The sequence below is a fragment of the Suricata suricatta genome, chromosome 3 (assembly GCF_006229205.1).
Source record: "Suricata suricatta isolate VVHF042 chromosome 3, meerkat_22Aug2017_6uvM2_HiC, whole genome shotgun sequence".
Classification (NCBI taxonomy): domain Eukaryota; kingdom Metazoa; phylum Chordata; class Mammalia; order Carnivora; family Herpestidae; genus Suricata; species Suricata suricatta.
The window spans coordinates 44101987-44127699 of NC_043702.1; the positions used below are offsets into that span (position 1 = coordinate 44101987).

Below are 25713 nucleotides of genomic sequence, written 5' to 3' on the forward strand. Positions count from 1 at the left end.
ATCAGAAAACATTGATCTAACATCAAGGTTAACAAATAATTGGTGGATAATGACCAATGAATGGATATTCTAAACGTAGAAAAAATAAATGGGCATGTCTCTCTCTTTATTACCAAGGTTGCAGAGCTTCAAAGGGATAGGGCTAATTTTCTTGGCATTAACTTGACTGCATGTGTGTAAAAGAAAAAGCAAAAACCAGGAAAAAAAAAAACCAGTATTTAAACCTTCTAGCTGCTCAACTGCGCCCAGGAGATAAAACATAGGAGTAAGCCAATTTAATTTTATATTCTTTATTTGGCTGACTTACCATGTCACTGTGCCAAGAAATGCAAGAAAAAAATTTTTTTAAAAAAGCACTTTATAACAGTCAATTGCTAGCAAAAGGTCAGAATCAATCAGATTTAAACCTATTACTTAATCACCAAAACCATAATCCTGCAAAAATATTAAAATAGATCCACCAAAAAGAAAGGTTATACTTTAAACTAAATACTCTGAAGGTTTCCTGGTTCTCTCTTTAAAGGGGAGCCAGGAAATTTTGTTAAATATATATATTTTGTTATATATATATGATATTTTATTTGATCTTGGGTTTCTTATTTTATAGTAGGAACTTTCTATTAAATTACATCTGTTCTTCTTTTACATAGATATAGAGGGTATAATTTTCATAGTCTCTTGCTTTTAAAATGAGAGTTCTAAGTTGAAGCCAAAACAAACCTACTGGCTGTAATAAGAAAGCGTGCTCATTGCCAGTGTCCTAGGGTTTCCCAAATTGGGTTCAAATTGAACCACATGGGCACAAGAAGCAGCACTGAATTTTTGTCCTGTTCCAGAGGCTTCTTCACAGTCAAACTCCCTTTATATCTGAGAAATGAGACAGGTAGAGTGAAACACAGGGCATTCACTTGTATTTTGTTATTAACATAAGTATTACAGGTGAGCCTGGGTTGCTCAGTGGGTTAAGCATCTGACTTCCGCTTAAGTCATGATCTTATGGTTTGTGGGTTCGGGCTCTGCTTCAGACTCTGTGCTGACAGCTCAGAGCCTTTAGCCTGCTTTGAATTTTGGGTCTCCCTCTCTCTCTTTGCCTCTCTCCACCTCCTCTCTCTCTCTCAAAAATAAACATTAAAAAAATTAAAAACAAAACAAAACAGACATACTATAAAAATAAACCAACTTATACAGAGAAACAAAAGCATGGGCTTTGGAGCCAGATAGATTTCACAATCTATTTTCTTAGATCCATTCTAATATGGACTGGACTGTGTATGTGGACTGTGGAGATATTACCATTCAACTCCCATTTTTCTACAGATGTGAAACTGAGGGAGGACCAGGAAATGGGAAGTTAGGGCAGCAAGGTCTCAAGGTCAGGAAGCTTGTTAGGTAGCAGAAATGGGGCTACAATTCCAGCTGTCCTAATTTTCAGACACATACTCTTTACTTTTAAATAAGACAGACACATACTCTTTACCCTAAATAAGACAGAAATAGAAGGAAAGATAATATAGTACCCTGGTATAGAGTACTCGCTTATGCCACATCTATTTGGCTAATTAAAATTAATGTTTTATATTCTTTCTACTGTGAAATATGCTTCAAATCTAAAGGAGTCAAAAGAATATTTATGATAACCTGAATTTCCTGAGATGCTGAGTCAGAGCCTCAGTGTGGTCATTCATAAAACGGGGATAAATTCCGTGTTTGTGTGACAATTAAATGAAGTAATACAACCAGTGACTGGCACAGAGTGAATATTCACTGAATTTGTGTTTAGAAATGAAAATAAAATAGTAAAATGGCCACAACAAGCAAATATTAAGAGTGAACCCACTCACTATGGGCTGTGAAGCAAAGGGGGAAAACTGTTTTAAGCCACTCGTATTTGGAGTTTGGCTCTTAAAGATGCTACAATTCACAGCAGCACATAAACACGTATGTCTCTTTTCTCAAAACTTATTTTTGGGGGCGCCTGGGTGGCTCAGTCTGTTGGGTCACGATCTCATGGTTTGTAGCTTCGAGCCCCGCGTCAGGCTCTGTGCTGGCAGCTAGCTCAGAGCCTGGAGCCTGCTTCTGATTCTGTGTCTCCCTCTCTCTCAGACCCTCCCCTGCTCATGCTGTCTCTCTCTGTCTCTCAAAATAAATAAAAAATTATAAAAAAAAACCAAAACTTTTTTTGGTTATTTTCAAACATTTGTTCTTAATTCTCACTGTAATTTAATTTCATTGTAATTTTCATTGCAACTTATTTACACAAAACTTGAGACAAGTGAGATTAAGGTATCTATACATGATATGCCTGCTTGTGGATGCTTTATAGGTAAGTGTTTTCCCTATTTTCACGAAGGCCAAGTGTTTTCCTTGCTAAATATATTATTAATTGCTTTGTAAATAAGGCTTTTAAAATTGTATTTTTAACAAGTTATGGCTGGTATAGGTAATACCCTGTATCCAGTCAGTTTACCAAATTATCTTCTTAAGCACAGTTTTATTCATTTATTTTTTAACTTGAGTATACTGGAATATAATTACCAATGAAGAGAAATACACTTCCTTTTCTTTCTCACTATTGTTACCAATTAGGTCTTTTCCCTTGCTTATAAAACAATATAGAATAACAGTGGAAGTAAATCTTTGTTATTCTTAATCTTCATGAAACTTACTTAAGCTTTTGGCAATACATTACAGTCCTTATTGTTCTACTTCAGGTTTAAACATTGACAAGTAATTGCCCCACATCGGCTTATGTCCCTCAACTCTTTTCTGAAAGAATATATTTATCTGGAGAAGCCTCTAGTATTTCAAGAATCCTCATGTCTTTCCTGAGCTAAATTTATCTTTCTCTTCCTTTTGAAAAAAAAAAAAAAAAGCTTCAAAACCTTAAAAGCTGAGGTAGCCTTCCCACCTCAGGGAGTAGTGGTCCCAACCCTTGCCCTCTAAGAAATTCTATTATTATCATTATCATTTCCATATCCTAAACCATTTCAAAACTATCTGTTGTGCATCATCTGTGTGTCAGGTACTATTCTAGACCAGTGAACAACAGTGGTGAGCAACACAGACCACTACCCCTGACCTAGTAAAGGCTGTGCCCTCATCTGCAACGACCAGACAGGGTGCCTGGGTTTTCCCAAAGGTCTTCCTTCCACTCTTCCTACAGCGTCATTATTTGAGTGCAATCAAAATAGACTGCAACAAGAAATCTCCCAAGTATACAGTTACTATCCCGGTGGAGTGTTCTGGCTGTAAGTGCCCCATTTGTTTTAAAATCTTAAGCCATTTTGGAGAAGACCTCATCCTGAGCTGTGCGCAGAACTTCTCCTTCACACTTGACTATCGCAGAAAATGATCACATTAAGAGATCATACTACTCAAACTGCTGTCCTCATTTCTTTAGAAAGGGAAGAAAATCTACTTCTCATATCTTGATAGGTTGTGCATAGCTCTTCTGCATGAAAAATGAGTGTGCACTAATGACACTCCTGAAATGCAGATGTATTTATATTTTTAACAGACTTCTGTCAATGATTAATATGGCCTGGTTAATTTTGTGAGGCACGGCTGCATGCAGAAGTTTCATTAGTGTGCTATATTGGTCTAAGCAAAGAAGACTGGATCCTGCCCCCTGGGGTTTTATCTCCTAGATTTAAAGAGTCAAACACATGCAAGAAAAGACCAAACAAAACAAATAAACAAAAAAGAAAAAAAACAAAACAAACAACAAATAAACCCCTGAAATCTGGAACAGACTGAAACAAGCTTAATGTCAGTGATTATGAATGTATTGTTCTCACTTCCATCAGGTCCCCCAGAAGTACTAGTGAGATCGAACCTTCTTTGATTCAAGAGCTGTTTTTTGAAGATCTACTATATGCCGGGCACTGTGCCATGTACCTGGATACAGTGATGAACAGAAAACTCAAAGCTCTCTGGGGAAGTGGTTTGGTGGAATCATGTTAAAGGGTTTGAGTGAGGAACAAAGGTTTGAATTCTGACCCTACCACTTGATAGGTCTATGAATCTGAACATTTCTGGATAGCAGCTTCTCCGTAAAATGTAAATATCCCTATACTTATAAGTGGGTTGTATGCAACAGCTGTGTGGTTCAAGTGTGTGACACATACCAGACATTCAAGAAATATTTGCTTCCTTTCGATAAATACAACTAACTGCTGCGCAGTGTTGATCATTTGATAATTTCCTTTATTTTTTTTTAAATATGACGGTTTTTTTCTTTTTAAAAACAACTTCATTTAGATTTTTTTCTTGATACTTCAAATCAATTATCACTAATTAGCACCACTTAGTCTTCACTGTAATGCTTAATTGGCTTTGTTTGAACTCTGCTGTATGCTGATTTTATTTGATTTTCTTTGGCCTTTTCAAAAAATCAATCATCCCATATTCTTGAGCAGCTTTTGAGAGCATTTTTCAGCTGCCCTTTGAAAGTTCCAATCCTGGTATTAACACAGACCTTTATGTCCTTATTGGACTACTTCTAAAAATTTAATAACCTGATTAGTGACTGTAATTCCAAATTTTATATATATACATAAATTCCCCTTTATATATACAGAATTATATTGCAATATATTATTTTTATCAAAAAGAATTATACAATCCTATTTCCCAAGATACAGTTGAGTAATACATCAAATACTTAAATTTACTATTTTTAGACTGCAGAACTGGTATATCGGATGAATCTCTACTTCATATGCACTTTATTATTAGTATGACTAAAGTTTAAAGTAACCTACTTATTTTTAACATACTTTTAAGCATTTTGTGACATGCCAATTCAATTCTTGCCCATCAGGCTTAATATAAAATACATATACTGACTTGGTCCTATGATTAATTTGTTTCCATTTAAAAGTGATACATGCTATTAAAATGCACAAATAAGTGAAGTATGGGCAAGTACATGATACCATTAGAATCAGGATACTCATTTCAGGGCTAATCAAATATAAATTTCAATATTATATATGTCCATAGAAATTATCGATGCTGCTACAAGTAGGAATGAACTATGGCACTCTCTCTTTGCTCCAAAATTTACAGTCTATTGCTGAATATTCAAGTTGAAACAGGTGTATAAACCCAGGAAGCCTCACTCTGTAAAATCCCAATAAACATCATAATGGAATTTTACTAAAGATTCTAAGAATTCCTGCCATTTTAACATGGTTAATTCTCTATGTGAAGGTAGACAGCAGTTCATATAACAGACAGCTCGGGGAGGACCCTTTTTAAGTCCTTGATGACATCTCAGCAGAGCTAGAGGAATTTCAATCACTAGAATACCATCTGTCAAGCTTTGCCTATAGAAATCCTGAAAACAGTCTTTAGGAAGAAATGCAAAGTGGGTGGATGTTAGGGAAAATGTCAGAAGGGCAAGTAACACTCTTACTCTCTCAATAGTCTTATTAGCTTCTCTGCAGAAAGTACTTTTGGCTTGGTACTATCTGAAGGAAGAAGTTCAGGTTGTGAATTATTCTTCTCCACTTGGAGTGAATGTTCAGTTTGTTATTAGGATAGCAAACTTCCCAACTTACCATATACATGATTTATAAAATACAAATCCTCATGTAAATACTGAAGTCGAGAAGCTTTATTCCTCAAAAATTGTTTACTGAATGACAAGGTTAAACTTTATTCTGCATAGTGACAAAGTGCTTAAGAAGAATCTATGAACTTGGGGAAATTAAGATTTTATCTTAGCTCTACTGTTACTAAGTTGTTTTGGTCAATGTATTTTTACATCCCCAAGTCTGTTACTTTTTATAAAAAAGTGGTGGTGATATTTCTATATAAAGTCATTCAGAGGATTCCTTAAGATAATGAGACAATACCATTTAATACTGTGTTAATTTAATAATTTAGTATTCAAAAAATTTGTCTCAAGTAAGAAAACTAAAACTCTATTCTCTTTTATATAAAGCCAAAGAATCCCCTTGAAATTAAAGTGTTCCATATGATCCAAGGGTATTATAAAAAATAACAATGATCAATTAGTTTCTGGCTTTTTCTTCTACTTTGAAATTATATAAATATAAGTGAAAAGGAAAAGGTATTCATCACACTAATTCCCCCAATGACTTTAATGTTCCATTATAACTCCAGGAATTTAATAAGTGGGGATCTGAAATTAAAAAGGAACTATGAAATATATGCATATGTTAGCAATTATACCCATAACACTATAGCTCAAATAAAAACAAAAAGAAAGGAGTAGATAAATAAGGTACTATTTATCAAATGTTAGGAATTAAAATTTGTAGGAAACATTGTATTAAAACTTCATTAGGTGCTAAATATATTGCATATGATCTTTTCCCAGAAACTTCTTTTCTAAATTTAATAAGGTAAACAATTTGATAAGTAAGGATAATTATATCTGCTGTTAAATTAAGTACTGTATGCATACCATGTAAGTGTGTGATTATCTCACTAATGAGATATACAGTTGGTCAACCATATTGTGCAACAAAAGTTAGTCTGAGGTCACCTCAGAAGCACACTGGCTCAGTGACTCTAAATTGGTTAAAGTCTGAAACTTATCCTGTTAAATGATCCAGTTTATGAAGGTCAAGGCATAAGCATTCAGGATATATATCATATAAATGTTATCACTGTCTACATTTTATACATCTCATATGTTTTAGTTCAATATGTAGATAGATGTATTGATTTGGGGCCAAATATTTAACTTACTGATTATAATTTCCTAAATGAATAGAATAGTACACTGATGATTCCACTGTCAGCCTAGAATAGTACACATGCACCCAAAGGGTGAATCAGGTATAGGCCATAACAAAAGATTTGGCATGCTATGCCCATTTGTTTGAGAATATTTACTGAGAGAAAGATCACTATCTCACAAGAGCATCTGCTCCTAGAGTGAGCATTCTGTATAATATTCTTCCTCGTATGGAGTTGTACTGAGAACAGTGATAATGAAGAAGGAATGAGGAATGAAGGACTGACCTGGGGATTGTAGATGATCTCAGATAGGAAGGACAACTGGCACAGTTTGATAACATAAGACTCAAAGCTAGGAGGTTTTAGGGAGAAAGAAGAGAGAAGGCCAATCAATTCAACTGCCAGGCCAGGTGTTCTGGGGAGAGCTGTGTGCAGAAAACATTCACCACCTGCAGAAAGTGTGCAAGGCTGGGAAGGGCAACTGTCTTCAGAAGAGACCCGGTTTTCCTTGGAGAAAGCAGCAGCAAAGTTCAGAAGAGAGGCAGAAGATAAAGAGGTGACTGATCAAAGGTGATGTTTGATCTTGCGTTCACAGGGACATAGTTCCTTCTTCAAAACAAAACAAAACCACAGTGTTTTCATTTCATGGATTTATAAATCATTTCACTATGTCCCCAAATGTATTTAAAGTGGCTTATGAAGAGTCATAAAGTAAAGGAAGATAAAATAAAATAGAAAAATGAAGTAAAAGGAAAATAAAAGCAAGAATATAGAGCAGAAATAGGTTTGTAGTCAAAAGCCATCTAATCCTATAAATCTGCTAGAGGTAGGTCATAAACTAGGCTACAAGTTCTTTAGCATCAGCACAAAGAAACACAACCCCTTAACTATATGATTCACAGTTGACAAAGTAAAAAAAAGTATTTCATAAACATGATAGGACCTTGACATGCAACTGGATTAATATGTCATTTCACTGGCTAAGATATTTGATAGTTCATTAAATTTCAAATAGCCCACTAGATATTTGTTTTATTTTTACAGTAACTATAAATATGAAAACCAGCTTCACAGTTATTATTGACTTTATTTCAACCCATCATATGCTCTATTTTCAAGTACTTCGAAGAAATATACTTATCACTCTCAATCAAAATGGGATAAAACATTAACTGTATTTGTCTTCACATTCTGTCCTACACAGCTGCCTGTCTCAATAACTTTCCTTATAACTATTATGTCAACATTTAATTTACTGAACTGTGAAATAATTCTTGGGTGTGAAACATAGTTCAAGGCATTGTAGGGTATACATATATAGGCAACTCAAAGCCTGCCTTAAAACATGATTCTCCTTAGTATAGTTCCCACCTCCAGTAGATCCACTAAGCTTTTAAAAGTCCCAATGAGTTTCTATAGTCAAGTTTTTCAAATTGAGAATATATGAGAATCGTGACATTTTATCAGTTTTGTTTTTCAGACAATGCATTCTTCTTAGAGCTTTCCTTATCTCCACATTGTTAATGCTGGGAGTTGGAAGTCATGACATTCCCTTCTACAACATAGGGTAGTGACAGCTGAATTATTTCTGGTACTTAGCTCTCTTAAGAATCTTGTTAGCATTACTGTTGAGATTTCTGTAGTACCAAGTCAAGGGTGGTAATTACCAGGAAAAAAAATGTGTTGGGCAAATTATAATAAACTTTTGAAAAGGCTTGTTAAGGCTTTATTTTAATAAGCCTATGTTAACATATAATTAAATCCAGAGGGGCTAGGATATAGGTATATATAGATTTCTGAGAATCAATGTAAATGTATATATGTATTACTAAGACTTTACACAATATTGTAAAGTTAAACATGATAATAGCATTACTAATTCAGGGATTCATAAGGCATTAGGTAACTGTGCTCTCAGTCGCTTGTAGAAAGAATTCCATGAGTAGTCATATATTCAAATCCCATGGCAGCTGTGTTCATGTTGAATAATATTTACATGAAAAGGAGACTTTCCAGGAAAACTCCATTAGAGCACCCTTTAAAAGCTTCTTCAAGCTATGCTCTGCTGGCATTTTGAAATACTAAGAGATTAAATGAAATTTTTGCAAATGGCTAGACAGGTCAGAGAAAGGGGCAATTTCTTTTTCTTTAATTTTTTAAAATATTTATTTTTGAGAGAGAGAGAGCACAAGTGAAGGGGGGGCAGAGAGAGACAGAAACACAGAATCTGAAGCAGGCTTCAGGCTCTGAGCTGTCAGCACAGAGCCCAACATTGGGCTTGAACTCACGAACCACAAGATCATGACCTGAGCTAAAGTTGATGCTCAACCAACTGAGCCACCCAGGCACCCTGAAAGGGGTAATTCCTAACACATACAGCCTTCTACTTTGCGACACACACTATAGAAATTGTTTTCAAATATATCTCATTTAAGAGTAACAGAAATATCAGAAAATGTGTTATAAGTTTGTTAGGGGTGCCTGGGTGGCTCAGTCGGTTTAATGGCTGACTTGACTTTGGCTCAGATCGTGATCTCACAGCTGTGAGTGTGAGCCCCCCATCCCCACCCCACACTGGGCTCCATGCTGACAGCATGGAGGCTGCTTCAGGCTTCAGACAGACCCTCTGTCTCCCTCTCTGTGCCCCTACCCCAGTCTTCTCTTCCACTCTCTCTCAAAAATAAATAAACGTTAAAAAAAAAAAAAAGAATTGCCATGCCAGCTATGAGACAATCATAACAAATTAAATATCCAATCAAACACCTCCTTCCATGACTATTAGATACAGCTTTCTCCTCTCTCTCTCTCTCTCTTTTCCTGAAACTGGCTCAATATAACTATCTATCCTCCCCACTAGCATCCTTTTCAACCAAAGCCTCCCACAACTGCTTCTTACCAAGCAAGGATTTTCCTAAGTACTAGAATTCTAAAAAAACATGAGTAGGCTGTCTGTGAAATCAGGGCAAATGAGTAACAAATGTTCTTTCTGAACAAAATGAAGTTTATAAGTTGAGGGATAGAAAATAGAAAGTATGGCTCTGGGAAACACGGTGCACACACATGGGGGACACAAAGAGTGTTCGAGGTTGGAAATCACAGCCCGGGAGAGGAGCAGACACAGCCTACTGGCAGATATGTTCTGGAAGAAGGCAGTGACAATGGGACATCTGTCTTCTTCTGTTCTGGCAATTTCCCAAAAATAAATTGCTAGAAGCTACTTATGAGAAGAGCAGAAGACTATTAAGGAAAAGACACAGGACCATCTCTTTTCTATCAGAACAAAATAAGGCACAGAAAGGTCTTTAACAGGAGACATTCTCTACTTACATAAAGTCAAAGAGCCTAAAGTTCTAATACCTGAGAGCATGCTGTAGTGATCAGAAGCTCAGGCTCTAAAATCATATTGTCTGAGTGTAAAAGCTCTATTGATTATTAACTGTGCAAGCATGGGAAGATATTACATTTCTCTAAACCTCAGTTTCCTCATTTGTAAAATGGGGGCTATCATAATAACCCAAGGAGTTAAGTATATTAAAGGCTGTTATACATTACCTACATCAGAGGTTTGTCATGAGGATAAAGGCAGTAATTATTATTACCGCTAAGTATAATGAGTCGAGCAGTAAGCATATACCAATGACCAGTCACTAACACTTAGTGGATGTGAATTTAAGAAAAGAGAAGTTGGAAGGCACCTGGGTGGCTCAATGGGTTAAGCAGCCAACTCTTGGTTTCAGCTCAGGTAATGGTTTGTGAGTTTGAGCCCTACATCCAGCTCCATGATGACAGCATGACCTTGCTTGGGATTCTCTCTCTCTCTGTCTGTCCCTCCTCTGCTTGCACATGCTCGCTCTCTCTCTCTCTCTCTCTCTCTCTCTCTCTCTCTCTCTCAAAATAAATAAACTTTAACAAAAAGTAAGAAAAGGGAAGTTGGGAAAGACAGATATCCCTAATGAGGGAATGCTGAAAACAAAATGGAAGAAAACAAGGAATTACTAAGGGAAACTTCTACATAATTTATAAGTCTTGCTAATCATTGATGGCTATTTAGAAAATCTTGATGGTAATATGTCTATACTATGCAAACATGCAAGAAGAGCTTAAAAGAAGTGTGTCTGTTTCACTGCAAGGTTACTCCTGATGGTAGCACAGATCGTTCTTCCCCAGAGATTTCTTTATCCAGGTATCACCAGTATAGTAGATCACTCAGATCCTGCAATTTTCTTTTTAGACTCCTAAAGCATCACCTTTGGATGATTTTGATGCTTATTAACATTTTCACAGCTGGTGTGCAAGAGCAGAGAACTGAAACTAAAGCCACTCGATTTTGCTGCTTATTACTGGCTTTCTATAAAACTGGTAGGGAGGATGGTGGACACTATTGATTTAAAGAGGCTTTATCTGGGTGTTTCATTTGTTTTTCTATTTGTCCCCTCCAATACATACACACACACACACACAACACCCTTCTCTTTCCCATGCTTCTTAAGTGCACTGCAGTCAAAATGCAGGTTTCTGGGCTCCCCCTAGATTAACTAAATCAGAATACGTGGACAGGGAATCTGCATTTTTAACAAACACACACGTATAAGAAACACTGATCCATTCTAATTAAGCCTAAATAGGATTAAAACTGTATATTCAGTGAGAATATTTCTTTGTGCCTCAAAACACTGTGGTAGCTCTTCATCTGACCAAAGTTATGCATGCCCAGTTTACAAAAATGGCAATTTGTATTGGAATAGTGCAAAAAACAAAATGAACAAGTTAAAAAAAAAAAGGAATGGGGTAACAAGGCAGCCTCGGGCTTCATTTCCATGGATTCAGAACCCACCACTCTCCAAAGCAACTTTGTCTTTTTTAGAAACTTCTATGCAGAAGGTAGTTTTAATGTAAAATTCAAAATGAAAGTTGTATATATAATAAAAATATTATCTTTATGTGTTTAAAAATATTTAAGAGTAATCGGGCAATATGTTCCTCTACTCTTACTTTTCTGAAAATAGAGAAGGCAGCTTAGAGAGAAAAAGCAATACATTTCAAATAGGTTAGAATCTAAAAGAAAGTATCTGCACAGAAGACCAGGTTTCACTTCTTACATGGTGTGACCTTAAACAAGTCATTTAAATTTAAGCGCCCTGAGGTTGTGCTTATTTCTGTTTGTAAAACACAGTATCAGGTGTGACTACCGTACGAGCCTGAGGTAGTAATATTTGGCAGAGGAATGGCAGCTCCAAGGCATAGATGCCACTCCTCTACATGACATCTGTAATTTTGCAGTTCACAGGAAATAGCTTTTTTGTTTGCGATTCCATTTTAGACATTTTACCATGGGGCAGGATGAGGTACATACACAATATAAGATTGATGATCCTTGCTATTTGGTACTCGAAAGAAACTGGGTCATCACTCAAAAGAAAAAAAAATTGTAGTTTTATGTTTTTTCAGGTTTCAAGAAATAGCTTATTTTAGACACTAAGCCAACATGAAGAGAGCCAGACTGATACACCCGTATCATTTGTCATTTGATCTGCTAGATGTTGTACATGCAGAGTTCCTATATGCATATGCATCTATGTGTGTTTTATACATGTGTGTAAATTATGTAGATTTGTGTACATTTACATACACAAATAAGCTTAACCTCAATTAATTGTATTGGAGAAGACATTTAAAATGTTTGGATAAAAGAAAAAATGGAACAGAAAGAAGGGAACGTCTCATCTGACTTCTTAAGGTGGAAAAAAGCCACAATGAAACTGGGAAGGCAAACTTCTCCACAGGAAGCCAGCCTTCACCTGGTCTTCTGAAGGCACCTTTGTTCATTGAGAAACACTTTCCTTTGAAGGTGTTGAAACCTGAAAACAGTAGTTTGTTCTAACGTCAGTTCACAGCATGAGACAGATTTCAAAACAACTTTGTCTTGTGTGTGTTTGTTGTCCTATTTATAATAGGCTTCTGACAGGAATTATTAGAACTTTTAAAATGCAAGATCACAGTATTAGTCTTTTAGTTGCTTAGAGCATACTGAGTGGTCTAAAAACACTGTCCACTGTATTCTGGCCTTTTAATTATTTCTCGGATATCTCCAATCTAGGTGTTCCTAACCTGGGTCCTCATTATCCCCTAGCTCAAGTTCAAGTCCAATAATTACACACCTGTCACCCAGGAATGCAACTGAGGAATTATCCTCATGATTCTTTATCTACTTATACTCTACACTCCAGCCATACCGAACCCTTAGACTTTGTAAAACGGGCCATTTTAGAGAATGTCTCTGGGATGTTGTACATGCATGACAGTAAAGGCCACCTCACCCCAATCACAAAAATCATTTCCACTGGTTCTTGATCTCTATTAAAAAAAAATTTGCCTTCATCCTTCCCAGGGATGATCCTCAGTGTAACTCAGGGTACCACAGTGTGTAAGATCATGAGCCAGCTCTGTGCACGTCTCTGGGATGTGTAGAAATCTCATACTTATTTTTGGGCAATACAAAAACAAGGTCTTTTGAAGCCAAAATTCCTTCCATATATGTTGGTGGTTCATAATCTGGAGATGAGTTTTATGTCGCTAAAAAAGGGTCCTAGAGAGCTGTGCTGGAAGCTTCTTGGGCTCCTGATGCTTTTGTATGTATTCTTTCTCTTGCCTTTTTACTGCCTTTGTTAGAGCCGTACATGAGACCCAAGGGGTCTTGTGTGTTCTTCCAATCACCCAACATTGTGTATTCCTTGGAGACTCTTCTATAAGACTGTGGGAGAGGCATTTTAAACACCTGGAGTCTGGCACCTAGTACATGCTAAAAAGAATAAGGCTGAACCAGTCTATACACAACTCTAAAGAAAAGCAATCATGTCTTTTGTTGATCAGATATTCTGGAATTACAAACTTGCCTCCTGGAATTATATTAAAAGATTGTTAATTTATGCCCTACAGTCAAATGCGCTATGGATACGGTTCTACACATTATCTCATCATGAGGTGATTGATGGTAAAACCAACAATAAAATCATTTAAATTTGTAATAGTCCATTAACTTTGTTTTTAACTACAAAGATTTCCACTTTATGTTGGTAGCCATTGAATGAGTTACTGTATTCACTTGGCTAATTAGTACCCTGTTGTTTGGATCATTTACTATAATGTCATGTGTGTTTCCAACATTTGCAAGTTTTACTACACTGGAAAACATATAGAAGTATATTATTCATGAAATTTACTAAATAAACGTAAAGAGTAACATTCATTAATTCATTATAAAAGTCTGAGCTAAAGTTGTACAAGTTTACACAATGCTCATAGATCTGTGGTCTCTACATCTCTACTATAAAATTTTTTTCTGCCTTATTTCCTTTTCCAAAACCTACTACTGTCATGCTCACACAAAAACACACAAAATCATCTGTATAATTCTAATTCTAATTTCTTAAATTATTTAGTTGTTGTTTCCTCACACTTTCTACATACTGTTTAAAACTTAAATTTATTGACATGTTTCTCCTGACAATGCTTGAGTATATTCAGTCTCAGTCATTTTCCCCCCAGCAGCTCCTGTAGCATATTATTTAGTCTGAATATTTTCAAGTGGAAATACTTCTCTGCTTGCAAGACTTGCTTTGTTTTTATTCCATCATCTTGGCAAACGTTTGTGTGAGCAAGTTTGGAGCAATACCATTCTAATGAGCAATAAAAACAGACATGTAAGTAAGTCAGTGGTGCGGTATGGTAATCCTCAGAAATAAATGCAAAACCTGATGGAGCTAGAGATCTATCTTTAATTATTTAGGATTATAACTGGGAATCAAGCGAAGGAAGATCAAGGCTCTTCATTTCGTGCTTGCTGTCGAGGGTACCATTTCTCATCTGAACCTGCACAGTCTGGGAAAGAGTGATTTATGCTCTCTGACTCTAAATCTCTTAGGAAGTAATTAACCATCGCTGCCTTGTCTATCACCATTTATGAGTTATTCTATCACAGATAAAATCTGCCTGAGAGACAGGGCACGGGTAGAGAGCCAGATTGTGCAACTTGATTCTACGTTTTCCTAGCAATGAATCTTGGAACAGTTGTGTTATTCAAATATGCAAAGAATCAGGGACTAATCTACTAATGGATGTGCTGCCTTCTAAAAACACTAATCTGTAAGTTGGTTGTTTGAAACTGTGAAAGCCTTTTTCCATAACAAAGTTGTACCAATTTTTTAATGTTTATTTATTTTGAGAGAGAGAGCACAGGGGATGGGCAGAGATAGGGAGAGAGAGAATGCCAAGTAGGCTCCATGCTGTCAGCACAGAGCTTGATTCAGGGCTTAATCCCACGAACCGAACCATTGTATAATGACTTGAGCTGAAATCGAGCCCAATGCTTAACCTACTGAGCCACCCAGACACCCCAGCAAATCTTTACTAAGTCTCTGTATGACTAAAAGACATGGTAACACTAACATCTGGTGAGTGCTAACCATGTGCCAGGCATTGTACAGATGTTATCTTGTTTAACTGTCATAAAAGCTTTATAAGGAAACTATCATTTTCATTTTATGGACGTGAAAACAGTTAAATACCAGGCTTGACATTGGGTTGTAGAGCCTGCTTTCGACTCTGTTCTGAGATTCCAAACCCGACGCTCTTTTGTTTACAGCACACAGCTCTCCCAGATCAAAAACTGTTGGTTCTGTTGTATGAATAATAGCCCTTTATCACTGTATCTATTTCTTTGAGTAACTGAGTTTGTTGTTATAGTTTGAGGAACAGAGGCCTCATTTTCTGTTCACTTCTCCTGGGCATCCTTCACAGTGGAACTAAGGACTTCATTTTCTGGATCCAAGGCATTAGACATGTTCGCTGAGACTTAAATATGTTATATTATTAAAATGTAATGATAAAGAATCAAGTCTCAGATAACTATGCAAAAAAAAGTAAGACAACTTCAAGGGAGAAAGTGAGGTGGATTCAGATCCTTTCTCAACAGGAAAATGAGGAAAGACTGTGCAACAGGAACTAGGGTTTTTAGGGAAAGGAAGATCTAGGATGATAGGCAGACATTCTTAAATATGAAATAATGCATGAAATACTGAAGTGATTGAGTCTTTTAAAAAAATTTTCAGGGGTGCCTGGGTCGCTCAGTTGGTTGAGGGTCGACTTCAGCTCAGGTCATAATCTCACAGTCTGTGGGTTCAAGCCCCGCGTTGGGCTTTGTGCTGACAGCTCAGAGCCTAGAGCCTGCTTCAGATTCTGTGTCTCCCTCTCTCTTTGCCCCTCCCCCACTCACTCTCTGTCTCTGTCTCTCAAAATAAAATAAAGACCAAAAAAAATTTTTAATGCTTACTCATTTTTAAAAGAGAGACAGGGCACAAGTTGGGGAGGGGCAGAGAGAGAGAGGGAGTCACAGAATACAAAGCAGGTTCCAGCCTCTGAGCTGTTGGCACAGAGCCCAAATTGAAGTTCAAACCCAGGAGCCATGAAATCATGACCTGAGCCAAAGTTGGATGCTTAATTGACTGAATCACCCAGATGCCCTATTGAGTCCTTTCTTAAAAAAAGTTTTTGAAGAGGAAAACCAAAATCAAATAAAGAGCTCAGAAGTAGAGAAGAAATGGTAAGAGGAGTGTCGGTGATCTGAATCCATTTTAATATATAATTATGTCAAACCTCTAAGGGAATCATAGTTTTAGAACAAAATGTAAATGTTGCAAATTGCGGCAAGTAGAATTGAAATAAGCAACAAAACCTGGGAACTGGAGCACACTAATGGAGGAACGTAAGTATGCTATCTACTTCATCATTCATATATACATGCTGTCAAAAACTGAAACATGCTGTTAAGGAAAACATAAGGATGCCAAACAGTGAATGACTTTCACAAATGTCTTGCTCTCACCTTAGAGAAATCTTTTAGAAACTAATATCCCTTTGGCTAAGATACACATTTCTTAAATTTAGTAACTCCTTTAATTCACTTAAATTTTGTTTTTTCTTTTGTTAAAGTCAAGTAAAGCTCAATGTTTTTCATCATAAAATAGCATGCATGTTATAATTTCCTTTTTAATTTTTTAAAGGTTATTTATTTTTGAGAGAAGAGAGAAGAAAAAGAGAGGGAGAATCCCAAGCAGGCTCCGAACTATCAGCACAGAACCTGATGCGGGGCTTGAATTAATGACCCATGAGATCATGACCCCGGAGCTGAAGTCACACACTTAACAGACTGAGCCCCCCAGGCATCCCTGTAATTTCCTTCTTATCAAGTTTATTCTTCCAAATTATGTATTTGGGTAGAACTATCTGGCTCATTCCCAGCCTCATTCTCCTTAACTATTTGACTATTTCCAGCTTCATGTTACAATTCTGCTGTTTAATGGGGGATATTAATAGACTTAATCTCACTGGGTATTTGTGAAGATAAAATGAGATGGCAGATATGAAGTGCACAGAAAGTCATTAGTATAGAGTTGTTTATATACTGATGAATGTTATTTTTTAAATCCATATATCTATTCTTGCTTTTGTATTTATTCAGAGAGATTCCAGATTACCTGGACTTCTGGTAACCAAAAGTTAAACACTGGGTTGTTTTGCCTGAGATGATTTTGAGCATTGTGTTCATTTCTATACTTCTGTGCTTTTCTGCATTGCTTAACTTTTGATAATTAGCATTTACCATGTTTATGAAATAATACAGTTATTATTCTTGGCAAATATTAGACTGCTGACCTATAGTGTTAACAGGTGCTTCTTCCAAGTTTTATCTGTATTCTTACACTCTGAGATACATCTTTTCACAGATTTAGGTTGCATAAGTTACATCAGATCTTTAGCTTCCATGGCCTTTCTTACTGCTTTATTATCACAACCACGTGAGTTACAGAGAAAGGAGATGCTCCGATACTCTCTACTACAAAGACTGAGGCTGGACTCCACTTGCCCTTTTTTGAATATGAATTTAAAGGTTCAGAAAAAGGAACTGCTTATTCCAGCGGGAAGAAAAAAGAGAAGATAACAAATACTTTCTTGGAAACTGAAGAAACAGGCACACAACAGGAGACCATTCTTAAATGTAAAAATATGCATAATTGCTATGGAGAGGAACTTTCCCATACTTCGTAAGATTATAAGAAAGACAAAAATGACTTTAGTTTGATTTAAATATATGTATGTACCTATTTCTTAAGAGATGAAAGATGACTTCCTCCAAACATCTCTGAAACATGTAGTCAGCTGGAGTCTTGGCTTTGTCTTCAGAAGAGATCTTATCTCTGAAGTGAATTGGCTACTTATCTCACAAAACCCTGAATCAAATGACAAAGAATTCTGGAGGCAGCTTTCCTCCAGCTAACATCCTTCCAATCAGTATCTGAAGTTCAACCATACATCCAATAATAATTTTGACTTAATGCTTAAATCTAAATAACGTGATTCAGACCCTCTGTCCTCCTCTCTCTCTGCCCCTCCCTCACTTTCTCTCTCTCAAAAATAAACATCAAAAATAAAAAAAACCTAAAAACTCCATATTAATTTCTCCTTACAACATTTCACAAAGGACTACAGTATCTTTTTTCTTAAAAAATAAAAGACTTCTATGTATAACAGATTCGTTGACCTTCAGTGTTGAAAAGGACTTCGTGAATCTTCCAACTCCATCATTTTCTTGATAAATAAACTGAGGCTTGAGCTTACACAACAAGATAGTAGAAAATTCCGTCTGGAAATCAAATCTACCAGTCTATGTCCATTTTTCTTTCATTTGCAAAATATTATTCCTAATTTGAAAGAGATAACCTACTTAGCAAGAAGATGAATGATTCCAAAAACACAATAGAATATGTATACATATCTTCCCTGTATATGTGTTAATTGTGAAACTGGTTTGTCTATGTGGCTTTGTGTGTTAATTGACCCCTTGAACATCATTTAAAACCAGTCAGCAGTTTGGCAGAGATGTGAGCTAAAGCAGACTAAATAAAGTCTATGAATTTACCTCCATAACAGAGAGGCCACAAAGTCTAAGCTTTGGTAAAGTATTTTATTTCTCTCATTCTGCTTTGCTTAATGATACTAATGTTAACATAATTCCTGGATAAATAATGCCTAAGATGTTATTTATCTTCAAATACTTCTTCAACTGGAGAGTAACTAGTTATAAATGGGGAATTTTCTGAATGTTAGGTATATTTGTCATTTATTTCATATTTCTACATGGATATGTTTGGCATTATGTGAAATAACATTCTTTTCAAAGTCAAAGAATGTTTGTGAAAAAGGAATAGTCTGACGTGATCTCAAAGGGGTCAAGTGGTAGCATTCTGAAGCTTGGAATATTTAAAGGTCCGGGCCAAAAGGGAATACTGTAATTTGGGGGGAATATGTTTGAAAATGTAAAAAAAAAGTTTTTTATCAAATTGATTTCAATAGCAGTTTTAATAACTAAAATAAGCATATGCTAAATATAAGAAAATTAGTAAAGAGGTGAGCATTTTTTGAAGGACCTGTGAAAAATGAGACTGAAGAGGAAGAACTTATTACTATTTTTTTAATGTTTATTTACTTTTGAGAGAGAGAGAGAAAAGGAGAGATCATGCACAGGGGAGGGGAAGAGAGAGAGGGAGACAGAGGATCCAAAGCAGGCTCTGCCCTGACAACACAGAACCCTATGCATGGCTTGAACTCACAAACTATGAGATCATGACCTGAGCCGAAATCAGATGCTTACCCAACCGAGCCACCCAAGTGCTCCTGGAGTTTTTAGTTTCTATTCAGTAATTTCCAGCAGCTATATAACATTTTAAAGGGAATTCTCATATGTAAAGTATACAGTAATGATTACTTTCAAAATTGTTTACTAGACCTTTTGTGGTGACCATTTTACCATATACACAAACATCTAATCATTATGTTGTATACCTGAGACTAACATAATGTAGATGTCAATATATATATATATCAATTTTAAAAAGTAGTAATGAATAAATAAAATTTAAAGAAATAACTATTTCACTTACCTGGGAACATTTTAGGGGGAAGAAAAAACCCCACACCAAATATATATTTTTTCAAAGTAAGCATATGCTTTTCAGAAATTAAATTATTTTTATGTTCATCTCAAGAATAGAGAAATTAAGTAATGATAGATGCTATCATTTCTCCTTTTCCATTTATTCTTGTATTTTATAAGTACATACCAACTATAAAGCCATAACTCAACAAATTTCCCATCATTACCATATACTTCTTTGTTTTCACATTGTGTAGCATGAAAAATTTTAAGCTTCCCATTCTAAAGCAAGCAATGGAAAAATAACATACTATAGCCCTCTAATTTCCTTTGTTAGTATGTGTTAGTGTTGCTGTGGTACATAAGGGACATTTCCAAAGAGGACAGATGCAGAGTTATCACCAAAATACATATTGCACATATCACTTTTTTTAATTGGAAAGAATGACGGTTAATGTTCAATTTCTATGCTCATACCACAATTTTAAAATGTTTGGAATGTGTTATACATATTAGCTTTATTAAAAAAAAACAGTTCTAATGTCTTAGAAAACTTTTTAAAAAGGCTCTATATAAAATTTCTTTTTTTGAAAATGGTTCCTATGCTTTGAGATTAACTAAAATGCATTTTTGAACAAATGAAATGAATTACACGGAATGCAGTTAAGCTCTTTATGGGCTTTGATTTGTTATCTTTTTTTTACATTCCACCTGGTATCTACAACCAGCAAAATTGGCAAATGCCTATGTTTACTGCTACTATAAAGCTGCTCTAAGGATTCTCATGAATTTAGAATTCTAAACCATTTTGGATTTTTTTGGCAATGCATCTCCATCAATTATAGGGATTTATCTTTTGCCCAACTTTCAATGATTCCACAGGGTTCAATTTGAATGTTTTCTCTTCTTATTTCCATTGGTTCTGACCCTGTAGTATTTATTTCTGAGATCCCAATTTTCTTCTATTAAGTCATAAACAATGTTAATATTTCATTGAAGGGTAATTTATCACATATTCACCAAAAATAATTTGAGAGGCTATTAGTAAAATGAGTTATTTACATTAAAATCTTTCTGTCCCATGAGTCATTAGGCCACAAAGTGTTGCAATTGTTTCTCTTTATTAATTTTTTACTTGTAAAATTCTGTAATAGTTTTAAGGATTGCATAAAGTTTCTTATATTTCTGCATTTGATCTTAAGGCCAAGATGATCTTTGTGTTAACATCTTGTCTGGAATGCAGTTGTTGAAAATTCAAGGTAATAGGAAAGTATGATTAAATTGGTATCTTTCTTTAACAATCAAAACCTCTCTGTATATAAACCTACAAGGTCAGCAGTGTTGAGTCTCCTGTCAGGGTTTCAGGGAAAGCTATTTCTTCCCCACTCAAGCCAGCCACTGCAGATACATGGCTAATCTCATTATTTCTGATTCTGATGTGAACAGAAAAGATAACCTGACATGCATTCTAAGAACTCTGTTCTGTTTTTCAGCTAATAATGCAAATGCCAAATAATTTTCAAGAGATAGTACCAGTGCAACTCCAGAGTTCACAGAACACTGTCTATAGTAAAGATGCTACTAATAAGCTTTTCTTATATGAGACCTTGATTCAAGGGTTTTATATTTACTAACTCATTTAAACATTCTAACAGTCCAATGAAGTAAGTACAAGCATTAGACCCATTTTACAAATGGGAAAAGTGAAGAATAGAAAAGTCACCTAATTCAGATATTAACTGAGAGAGATAAAATTCGAACCCAGATAGTTTGAGAAGTGACTGCTCCAATCATGGTAATAGGATGCAGCAACTATGTAGCTATTCTGATACAATTCTGATAACATCTGGGGTGCCTGGGTGGCTCAGTCAGTTAAACATCTGACTCTGATTCAGGTCATGATCTTGTGGTTCGTGGGTTCAAGTCCTGCACTGGGCTACTGACAGCTCAGAGCCTGAAGCCTATTTCACATTCTGTATTTCTCTCTCTCTCTCTCTCTCTCTCTCTCTCTCTCTCTCTCTCTCTGTCCCTTTCCCATTCACACTCAGTCTCTCTCTCAAAAATAAATAAACATTAAGCAAATTTTTTAACTCTGATAACATCAGTAGAGTTGTTGGGGTACAGCCTTGCTATTGTGGGGTAAATATGAACAGACCACAAATCTAGGTTCTGATTTGCTGATTACAATTACTACCATGTTGATTAATAAACAAGGAATGCTGACTCTCTACTGAAGAATTGTGCAAATTAGTGTACTAATCTCTTTAAAATAAAACTTTTAATAAATAAGTGTCAGAGGTTTGTTAGAAGTTCCAAATATAAGTGGCTAAGACGGGGATTTCAAGTGCTGAGGGTTGGAATCCTCAAGTTCTAACCACTTATTGTCCTGACATTGCCTCTACTTTTCATGGTTTTTTGTTGTTGTTCTTCTTGTTCTTTCCTATTTTGTTTGTTTGTTTTTGGAAGCCAAATAAGAGCCTACAGGTTATGAATGTTACGGAAGATTAGGTTGTGAGGTTGAGAAAGACTGGCGGAAAACCAGCTCACTCCATCAGGAAGATACTGAGGGTCCCAGCTCATCCACCCCTTCTCTCTTGTCCAACACACCTAATGGCAAACTGCATGTTTCATATACAAAACTCTGACACTTCTAGAGATCATTGATATACAACACCATATTTCTCCTCAAACTTCTCTTTGACATTCAAATTTTATCTTGTTGCTCATAATCTATTTAGTTTTCTTCCAATTTTTATTTATTTATGTATATTTTTCAGTGCCTGTTCTTTTTCCCCAAGGAAAGTCATAAGGTTTTAAGGTCAGGGTTCCATTCCCATTTGTTTTGGATTCACTCACTGGTAAATTTGTTTTTTAAAGTTTATTTATATTTTGAAAGAGATAGACTGAACACAAGCAGGGGAGGGCAGAGAGAGAGGGAGACACAGAATTCAAAGTAGGATCCAGGCTCTAAGCTATCAGCTTAGACTCAAACTCATGAACCACGAGATCATGACTTGAGCCGAAGTCAGACGCTTAACCAACTAAGGCACCCAGGTGCCCCTGGATTCATTCACTTTTACAACTTGGAACACAGTAAACAATCAAGGAAAGCTGACTCTCTACTGTAGAACGGTGCAGAGTAGTATGCTAATCTCTTTAGAATAGAACTTTTAAGAAATGTTTTTCATGAAGAATCAGAAGTCTTCATTTGAAAACTGACCACTTCATACCAACAGAATATTAAGTTTGTTAAAGTAAAAGTTTTCCAATATTTCACCTTTATAGAAAAAACAGTTCAGCAGTCTAATAAAACGTTGGAAAGAAAAATCCTATAGCCTTCCTTAAGGGTGATCAAAAACATTTTTTTAAATTTCTGCTTATTGTTCTAATTATAGCAGAAATAAAGCTACTACACAACCCATCTATAGGCCCTGTCAGCGTTATCTTCAAAATACCCCTCAAAGCCCACTATGTTTCTCCTTCAGGTCCTATTCAGCTTCAAGCCACAATCACTTCCCCTGCCTGGATTCCTGCACCTGACTCCTGATATGTCTTCCTTCCCCTCCTCACTGCTAATTCCTGTTAAAAAAAAAAAAAAAAAAACTTGTCTCAGATCTCGTCATTCTTTCTCTCAAAATGTTCTAGATTGAAGGCTTCTCAAATACCTAATAGTCTTCAAGGCTCTGTAAGAACCACAAGGCCCCCACTGTCCCACATGTTCTACTTCACGTGTGCCTTTGGGCCTTCCCTTCCTTCCACCACATTCTACCGCATTCTAACCACCCCAGCCCCTGACTAGATCTTGACTAGGCCAGCATGCTCCCACCGTGTGCAAGCTCCAGACTGTTCTTGCATGTGGCTACATGGCTCACTTTCTCACTTCCGTGAGGCATTTGTCCTCCTCAGAGATCATCCCTGACCACTCTGTGTAACACAGCACCACCTCTCCCTCTTTCCCACTTCTCCCAATCTCAATATCCTGCTTTATTTTTCTGCATTGCAATACTATATGAATAAGTATGTATACTGTATGAATAATTATAATGTTGTGTTAATACTATATATTTTAATAGGGGCACTTGGGTTTCTCAGTCAGTGAAGTGTCCGACTTTAGTTCAGGTCATGAACTCATGGTCTAGGAGTTCAAGCCCCACATGTGCTGACAACTCAGAGCCTGGAGCCTGCTTCAAATTCTGTGTCTCATCTCCCTCTCTCTCTGCCCCTCCCCTGCTCATGCTCTGTCTCCCTCTATCTCAAAAATAAACATTAAATAAATAAATGGTCTATATATCAATACATATACAATATAATATATAAATACTACTAACAGTATATATTAAAAACAATATTAATCTATAATAATCAATGTATTAAGAAATAAAAATATGATTTTCTTATAAGGTGTTTCTCAAAAAAAGTAATATTATTTTGTCTATCATATGTAAAGCCCAGGGGAGCATGACTTTATCTCTTTGTTTGACTAATCGAGTCCCATTTTTCTAGATCAGGACCTTGCATGTATTAGAAACTCCATTCAAATGGATAAGCCATGTGTGAATGAATGGGTGCACAAGGGAACTTACATTTACATTTTACTCTATTTCTTTATCACTTTACCATGCATATTTCAGAAATAATTTTAAGATGCTATATTCAATGAGGACATGTGGTTAAACTTACATGCATATCATCTCTATTAAAAATTTAGTGGCTCTTACAAGCAGCTCCCATATTATTATTTTATGTCTTAAATTAGGTAAATCTGGTGAAGACTTTGGTACCATTCAAATGCAGTTTACTGTTGAAAGGCAATGGATTTCATAGACTTATGACTATGAACCAAAATTTTATGGAACAAATTGATATGTATCATATACAATCTAAAAATGTCTTATCTTTTTCTCTTCTGTTCTATTTAATTTTTAAATACATGCCTCCTGTAATCCACTGCATTATGTTCATGACCTAATTTTTTTTATGGAGCATAACCTGCAGTTTGAAAAACATCACTAGAGAGTACACAAGATAACATGCAGAATTCCCAGGGAACTACTATTAATGCTGTCACTGCTCATTAAAAAAAAATAAACAACGTAATGAACCCTATACAGAATAAACTTTTGAAAACAACTATTATTTTATATCCACATATGATCTGAAATAAGGGTACTCTAAATATTATATGTGAATTTTTGAAATAAAATTTTATATAAAAAAAGGAATGTGATCAAATATTTGTTCTTTAAAAATCAAAGAAATTATAACAAAAAAGCAGAAAAATTATTAATTTAAAATGAAAACACCTAAATGTAAAAGTTACTATTTCCCCAGGAGAATTATGATTCTTGAACAGCTCTGGTAAGTTTATCAGATTAATTTGTAACCAGTGGTTCCCAAAAGTGATTGTAATGATGGAAATCTTTTAATGGTATGATCATTATCCTTTTGAGATCATTCTCTTATTGAGTGAAAATAGATAGTCTTCTTTTTCCCACATATAAATTATTCCTCTGTTGCATTAATTCTTTTCCTAAAATATTTAGCACATCTTTATTTTCCACTATATGTTTATCTGTTACCCTATGTAAATTTAGGACCACACACTTGGACCAGTAAAGTAACTTCCTAAGAAGCTGACAGTCTTCCTATCTCTCTTGGTCCAAATCAACTTTAGATCATTAAAGGTACATCTTCCTAAAATCCGGCTTGATTAGTTTATTACTCAAACTGCTTCTCCTGCCATGCAAAGCCTTCTGAATTTCATCTTTTTAGCCTTGTCCATCATAGTACTTGTGATGGTCAGTACTATATTCGAACTTGGCCACCTTATAGTATCCAGTTTTTAGTCAAATAACTAGTCTAGGCTTTGCCAAAAGTTATTTTGAACATATGACTAACATCCATAATCAGTTGACTTTATTTAAAAAAGAACGTCTTGGATAATCTGGGTGGTTTAATATAATCAGTTTAAATGCCTTAAGAATAGAACTGCTATGTCCCTAAAGAAGAAA

The 25713-nt window shown here is 35.6% G+C and overlaps 1 protein-coding gene across 9 annotated transcripts in view; it reads right to left on the reverse strand.

Annotated features, from left to right (window-relative positions):
• The window catches only part of GULP1 (GULP PTB domain containing engulfment adaptor 1), a 264099-nt gene that overhangs the window by 54614 nt on the left and 183772 nt on the right, over window positions 1-25713 (reverse strand). The gene's annotated exons all lie outside the window — the stretch shown is intronic.